Here is an 8,841-nt window from a genome sequence, read left to right as displayed (position 1 = left end):
AGGGATGGAGTGATAGAACGATTTTGAATGGATATGGTGTTAATGAAATTGGATTCTTTGCTTAACTATTATTATGTAAGGGAAGCACTGCCACTAGAAGAGCTATTTGAAGTGAAATTGAGCATAATATGTGTGAGGACAATAACCAAGAAGAAGATGAAGTGGAGATGTTAGAGGTAAATTCCATCATACTTGAAGAGAAGATGACAAGATTGAAAATAGTCCACACTTTTGAATCATCATATCAATTCAAATTAACACTGGAATACAAAATGTCTATATATCAGGTACACGCTAGAGCATATATATATATATATATATATATATATATATTTATTGGAGCGGAATACTCATAGAAAAAAATATAATAGAGAAAATAACACTGAGAATTTAATGTGGTTGGCAATTTGCTTACGCCTACAGCTGAAGAGCAACGAGGATTATTGCACTATGATAAAAGAGAACTACAAGTGTTTCACTCACTTCTCAAAACCCAAGTATACCCAATTTCACTCTCACTCAAGTATTTCTCACACAATTAGAACAAGAGAACAAGAAGAGAGAATATGCACTAAGCTAAGTATTTGCTATGTCTTACAATGGCATGGAGCACTCCTATTTATAGCTAAAGCTCTTGAAGATTTTGTGGCCAAATGGAAAAGAGCATTAATGTTGGTTTCACCATAACCACTTCTTTTTACTTGGCTAGAAATTCTCTCTTTCTTCAAGATGATCTTTAGCTACTTCTTTTTTTTACTTGACTCAAGAAAGTATTTCATCATCTTTTTCTTTTAGCCAATATTCAATAAATTTCCACCTTGGCTAAAAGACTATTATAGTTATTCTTCTGCTACTCTTCTTCATACCCACTAGAGATTCTGAACATTAATCAAGTCTAGACAATGTCTGAACTTGGTAGTTGGAACTGGCTCCGTCATCATGTCCGCCGGATTATCTGTAGTGTGTATTTTCTCCACTCTAACAAACCCTCTTTCCACTATGTCTCTGATAAAGTGCATCTGAACATCAGTATGTTCAGATCTTTCATGATAGATTGGAAGGAATCATTAGTGAAAATGAATGAATTGAATTACAATGACTAAATGAATCATTAGTGAAAATGAATGAATTGAATTACAATGACTAAAGGAATCACCAATTATATACTATCTAGTTAATCGATTAATTAAACTCTTAATCGGTTAACGAAAACAATATTACAACTAATAAACTGAAATCCACTAACAACTTTAACATATATGTATATTTAATGTCACTAGTATGCATTGTAGTTATTGAACTATAGTTAAAATATTACATACTATATCAATATTATATCTAATTTGATGATCAATAAAATATTAATAATATTGATTGGAACTGAACAAATTTCAAAATTTTCACCTCTCAAAGACTAGTGTTAGAACTAAAATTTTACTATCTATAATGGTAAATTGGAATAATAAAATTCGAAAGTATCCCATATGGAGTAGCCATTATCAAAAGTATAATTTTACTTCGAAGAATAATATGTTGGAATACAAAATTTGAAAATAGTATATTTTCAATTAAGTCAATTTAGGAACTATACATTTTCCCCAAAATTTATTCCAACATTCAAATTGAAATATAAGTGTAATATTTATACATTATCAATATAAAGATTTATATACAGTCATTATATAATTTACAACTCAATATGGGGTATTGGATTGAGGCCCAATGATATGGTGAAAATGAACACGGACCGATTAGAATTCCAACACTAGCCCAACCCAGAAGAACTGTGCCTAAAGTGATTTTGCGTTTTTCCTCAGTCGAAAGAGAAGGGTTTGGGACTTTGGGTTTAAGTCAGTGGCTCACTGTTTCCGAATCATATATTTGCATTGCTTTGTCGGCTCTCACCCTACTCCTTCATCTGGGTACCACTCTCTCTCTGTAGCTATGTTCCTTGCATTTTCAATCTTGTAATTTTATAACGTTCATAACTAAAGTGTTCCAATTATCTATTTATTTATTAATTTTTTGTTGGGTTTGTGAATAGTGTTGTAGATCGAACGAAGAATGTTAGGCGAAAATGAAGATGGTAAATTCTTTCGACATGAAGGTAATTTTGAAGTCCTGTGTAGTCATTTAGGTTGTGTAAAACTTTGTATGCTGAGAATGCATGCCATGTGTTTGTGGAAATGGCTCACTATGATTAAATCAGTATTTTAGGCTTGTCATTTTAGTTTTGAAGTGAAAATGATTCTCTTTTCAAATTTAGTTTCGAAGTTATTTTCTTTTTCTGGTGAATTAGGATCCTTGTGGTTAAATTGTGGCATGACTGATTGAGTTTATTTTTAGATAAATTAATTGCTTATTTTTCTAAAAACTCTTTCAGCTATTTTTCCCCCTCATAAGGCTGTTTTGAACATAAATAATGTAATTGAAATACATGTGAGTGGTTTCATCTGAGTCATTATTTGAAGTCAGTTCCAAGGTTGGTTTTATGTCTGATCGTGTCCTTTATGATTTATCTTCTCAGAGAGCCGCCGCTGGACTAAGACGGATTAATCTTGATGGTCTCCGATGGCAGGTTTTTGATGCCAAGGGCCAGGTCAGCATGGATTTTTCCTGGTTCTTTCTTGTACAACTGATAGTGAGTATGTGTCCTTAACATGAAGTCTTTCCTGTTGAACTTAAAAGATGTGCCATAGTTTCAGCTTGTGATTGGTTAGTTATTTGCTGCACAAATTTTTTGGCATTTCGAGAAAGAATAAAATGTGAGATATTAGGTTAGTGAAATGCTTCACAACCTAATATGAATGGAATTTGAATATCAAACCCTGTGGAGAGCTATCAAACACAATAAGTCTTGCAAGTTCATGGGCATTTCATTTGGGAAGCATTCAGAATGTATGTCGACCGTTTGCAATATCTAGTTATTAAGTTAGCTAAGAAGGGTCCGTATAATATAATATTTAATTATCCCCCTGAATTTATTGCCATGACGTGGTACATACATGTGGAGCATTTTTGGAACAAAGTATTGCTTATTGGGTGAATTAGCTATAAGAAAGTGCTAATTTAGATGATACATAAAGTTTTCCAAGCTTCTGACATCTTATGTACTTTTAATGTCTGATCAAATACAGGACAATTTGCATATTTGAAGTAATGAGATCAATTTGTTAATACATATTCTCCCTGTATAGATTCTTGGCAGGTTAGCATCTCAAATTGCTACTGTAGTTCAAGGAAAGGATAAGCCAACTTATACACCTAATCGTGATGATGGAGATATGTGCGTTGTGCTTAATGCAAAGGATATCTGTGTGAGTGGGAGAAAACTTACAGACAAGGTCTACTACTGGCACACAGGGCAAGTGCTTTGCATTTAGTACTTAGCTATAGCTGATGAAATTTTAATTTTGGGCTTTATGGAAAAATCAAATAATTTTATTTTGATTTGGATGCCTATATTTTAAGGAATTCTGCCACCAATATTATCAATAAAAAAACTTTGGTGAAGTTCTTCAGTATCTTGTAATGGTATTTTCCAATTAAAACATAACATGTGTCTGACCTTTCCATTACCTCATTAATGAGCCGTAGGAAAACAATACACAGTCTATTTTTAATTAGTGATTACTACCACAAATACCTGTAAAACTTTACCTAAATATTTTCATCACTGTTTATTTTATTGGGTTTCTTATACCTATAAACCATAATATTTGACATTTTTATGACATAAGTTTTGACATATAGGTATATAGGCCACCTCAAGAAAAGGACTCTACAGGATCAGATGGCCAAAGACCCCACAGATGTCATTCGCAAAGCTGTTCTGTGCATGCTTCCTAGAAACAAACTGTGTGATGTAAGTGCTACTTGGACCAATATTTTTTGGTATTTTGAACTATGAAATTTAATTATTAGTGTCCATACTAGTTTTTGTACATTTTTGGTTTGAATATTGCAAGAGTATAATCCCTTTGGAGACAAACAAAATTTCCAGATTGAGGTAGCCTGTAGCCCCCATAGCTTTTCACTACAAGCAACAATATAAATTGATTTTAACAAGTGGAATCTATATTTTTAAAAATATCACTACAAATATACTTCCTAGATTATCATAATTACAGTACCCAAACAAACTTGTTTTCACTTGAGATGCTATAGACCCCGTAATCATTTGGATTTTTGAGCCAAAATGCAATTATCCCAAAATAATATAACGAAATAATGAGGACTGAGTATTCTACCATGCTTTGTATCCCTAAACCAATCACAACCCTTTTAGCAATAATCCTTATCTCCCCGAGCAATCCCTATTTTTCAAAATTGTAGATAGTATCAGCTATCTGAGAATGTGACAAGAATTATTTATCTGATAGCCTCCAGACTATTTTTTATTATGGATACTAAATGGCAGTCTTTTTAACAACTCAATTGAACTTTCTGTTGTTATACACGTTATAAATTTGACAATCTGAGATCCACTCTCAGCAATCAATATCAAATTATCAATAAATCAGGATAACTTGGTCTAATTTTTCTTAAGGTACTTCACCAAAACTTTCACCATTTCATCTTAAATGATGTAATGATAAAGTACATATCAACATTATTTATTAAGTTAGCGGGCAAAAGATCTAAGTAACCACATGGGAGGGAATTTTGAGGATATGGCTGTTTTAAATGGGGGTTATGGCCCTGGGGAAGTAAATGTGGAAGATTAAACTATCCTGAACTTTTCTTTGACTTTCAGTTTCACAATAGCCAATTACCGTTTTATAAAGTAGAACTGTCCCATCACATAAAAGAGTGTGACTCAAATCAATTTTACTAATAAGAAAATCAAATAGAAAGTTTTGCGTGCTTTGAATGGCATACATACTTGGAGAGAGTATGACTACCCAATATTGGGTTTTCGTTATGCATGTGAGGGTTAAGAGGAGAGTGAAGTGTGAAGAGTAAAGGCCAAGAAAGGGTTCCAAGGATCAAAGTAGTGGCAATTAAAGTGTGGAAAGCAAAGGAGCTTCTATTGAACCCTTTTATCGTAGAGTTTGGGATTCAAGGTAAAAGAAGTTTTGAAGAGGATGGATAATAGCAAAGCATTTGGATCAAATAATATACTTATTGAGTTTTGGAATGTCCAGGAGAACCTTTCAAGTCATTGTTTATAAGAACAAGGGAGATATACAAAATTGTCAAATTATTGGGATATTAAACTCAGGAGCCATACTATGAACTACGTAGTTGATTGCACATGATATTGGTGCGATAGCATAGTCGCAGAGGTTGTCAGCCACTTCCCGCGACGCAACGGTGGATACCAGTGTAGTTGGCTGTTGTGGGCCAATTCATGCTGCAGTCGGAGTCCTAAGTTCAAATTAGAAATGTCCTTTTTGCCCCCATTTTTTAATTACAAGCATTGGTTTTTTAGGGTTTTTGAATAAATTACTTATCCCCTCTTTTAATGCATGTGATGCTGCCCTTTTATAAAAACATGAAAATTTAGCAGCAACACTTTTCTTTCTCTTTGCTCATACAGAAAAACTCATGCTGCATTACTCTTGTTGAAAAACTACCCTGCTGTACGTACCAACTTCTTTCTCTAAACTTCCCACAATCATGGCCTCGTCTGAACCTCACTGCCAATCCACTCCTAATGATGTGTTGCTGAAACCTAGTAGAAACGATATTGATGTATGGGCAAATAAAGAGGCAGTGGCGGGAAATAAAGGATTGCTTGTTGTTATGTTTTTACCACTTTAATTTGGTGTATTTTAGTGTATTTGTATGTGTAGGGTATAAATTTCTTTTATTTGGTGTATTTTAGTGTATTTGTAAGTGCAGGGTATAAATTACTTATATTTTTCCCTCAGCAGTAGCAGCCTTCCCACTACCCGCTATCCCTATATGTTGTTTTCGGAATCGGCCGCTATGCTCTGCTATCCCCAATTGACTATGATGTTATATGATGGTAATTGAGCGGAGGTTAATTAAGAGACATGTAGTTCACAAAATCAATTTGGTTTTATGTTGAGAAGGTTGATCATTGAAGCAATATATTTGCTACGATGATTGATGGAGCGCTATCAATTTAACCAAAGAGACTTGCACATGGTTTTCATTATTATTTAGAGAAGGCACATAATAGGTACCCAAATAGGTATTTTGGAAAGCCGGATGGCCGAACAGATTTTCAAATTTCAAACAATGAAGGATAAGTAAGATGGGGGTTACTACTAGTGTGAGAACACATGGTGCTATCAGAAAAGATTTTCCGACAACCATAACACAACACCAAGTGTTAATTTTGTGCCCTCATCTTTTTACATTGGTGTTAGATGTGCTTACTGAGCATATCCAAGAGCAGGTGTAGCCATGATGAATGCTTTTCGTGGATGATGTTGTCTTAGTTGGAGACTTGAGAAAGGAAATAAACAAGAAATTATAAATGTATAAACAAAGCCTTGGAGGCATATGTGTTCCATTTAAGATGGTCGATGTAGGTTTAGCAAGAGGCTAGTAAATCCAACCTTGGAGGTAAAAATTCATACCATAGTTCACTAAGGTTTAGGTATCTTGAGTTAATCGTATAAAATGTTGGAGAAGTAGAGAGATATGTAAACCGTAGGATTCAAGTTGGGTGATTGAAATGGATTAGTTCTCCAGGTGTTATATGTGATAGAGATGTGCCCCATAAGCTTAAAGGAAAAATTTACCGCACAACTATAATAGCCTTAGGTATTGTTTGGATTGTATGTTGGCCTCTAAGATGCCAACTAGAAAATAAACTTAATATAGCAGAGATGAGAAAGGTGTGTGCTGGATAAGTGGACACAGTATACAAGATAAGATTAAGAATTAACACATTAGAGAGAAAGTTAGTGTAACACGTAATGTTGAAAAGATGGTAGAATCTCATCTTACATGGTTTGTCCATATCTGGAGGAGACATGTAGAAGCTCCACTAGGAGAGTAGATTAGTTGGAGCCTAGAAAAACTATAGGGGAAATAATCAGGGACTAAAATATCACTGGAGCCTTTTGTCTTCGTTTGATTGATGTAACTTACCCTACTTAGTCAAAATATGGCTTGGTTATTGTATAGCAAGTTTGTGGAGAGATGAAGTTCCACTATGATGAGATCAAGGCATGTGACAAGCCTTAGCAAGACTTACAGCCATTCTTATAGATGACCTATTAATGAAAATTAACTAACAGAACCTGGGGTGCAAACACAATTGACAACTTAATGAATTGTTGATCCTTTTATTTATTCTAGAATCCAAAAGCATTGCTTTGCTTTAGTATTTATTAGCACTGAAGAAACTCTACATTTTTTACTACAATGCTTTGTTGTTCAACTTTAAGCAATTGCCGATGTGCATGCTCTTATATAGATACATTTGTCAATATTTTTCTTCTCATCTTGTCAGTCCTTGTTTCTGATCTTTTTTGTTCTGTATGTACAATTGAAGAACTGATCTTCGAAGTTGTATTTCTTGCTGATGGATGTAGGATAGGGATCGAAAATTAAGAATCTTTCCTGGCAGCGAGCACCCTTTTGTTGATCGCCCACTGGAACCTTATGTGATGCCTCCTAGAACAGTACGGGAATTGTGACCACTAGCAAGGCAGGCTATGATTAGAGAACAAAAGAAGGCAGAGCTGCAACAACAGAATAGTGGTGATGGAATGAAGAAGGGCAAAAAGAGAGAAGCATCAGAAGAGAGTGCATGATGACCTTATTTTGCCCAAGGGAAATGGTCCTGGCCTATGGGGTTATCATTTGAATGGAAAATCATCTGTTTCTGTTTGTGTTAGCAAATCCTTAAATGCCATATTGCATTCTTTGAATTTAGTTTTTCAAGTCTGTTAGGAGCTTCTTGGCATAGTTAAGCAACCGTGTTAGATTCACAACATAGTAATTTATTGGTATATTTCAGAGGAGTAACATTTCTTTAATTTCATGGTTAAAAACTTTATGAAATGATGACAATTCCATTTCAGATCTTGATTATGCAAAAAATAAAGTTATCATTGTTATCTTAGACGTTTATTTGCAAACTACATAACCTAATGCATGTCGTTTGTCTGGACATGCTACAACCAAAGGCTCTACTGGTGCAGGATAACGTATAGAAGAAATGTTCTAAGCTATCGTTTACACCTAAGTTATAAACTAACTATATTGAATAATCAGAATTGTACTTATTCAGTAAAAGAGATTGTATTACAAATCTACATTATGTTATTATTAGGTCCATAACTGTTATAAACTAGATTGTTGGAATCATATTTATAATTCTCCCCGAAAATCATGGCCAAGATATTTACTTAAAATTAAATCGGGCTTTATGTGCAAGGAAATAACAGGTGAAAAAGATGTAAGCATAGACAATATAATAGATTTTTTAACTATCTATTATTCATATTTTAATCATTAACTTTTAAATATAAATGAATGGTAGATGATGACCTAAGCGTATATAAATATTTAGATAATAATGTATAGATATTACACTCGAAATAATAAATCATTGGATCTTATTTAGTATAAGAGTATAATATTTCTGTATTATTACTGCAGAGATGATTTATATATTATTATGATGTTATTTATATTACTATTTTCGAAAAGCAATATTAATTAAATATAAATTAAGTGAAATATATAAAATTGTTATATAGTACAAATAATAGTGTTATAGAGTGAAAAGTTCCACTAGTTATAATTTTCTATTTCGCTAACTAGCAAGAAATTATAAATTTAAATAATATTTTTTGTACTTTATTTTGTAAAAGTTATATTATGCAAAATTCAAACAAACAACTTAGCAAC

At 33.3% G+C, this 8,841-nt stretch overlaps 1 pseudogene; it reads left to right on the top strand.

Annotated features, from left to right (window-relative positions):
- LOC109350089 lies at positions 1,835-8,016 on the top strand (annotated as a pseudogene).

This window comes from Lupinus angustifolius, chromosome LG06 (genome assembly GCF_001865875.1).
Source record: "Lupinus angustifolius cultivar Tanjil chromosome LG06, LupAngTanjil_v1.0, whole genome shotgun sequence".
NCBI lineage: Eukaryota > Viridiplantae > Streptophyta > Magnoliopsida > Fabales > Fabaceae > Lupinus > Lupinus angustifolius.
The sequence above is the reverse complement of the archived record's forward strand: the minus strand, read 5'-3'. Positions and strand labels throughout refer to the sequence as shown.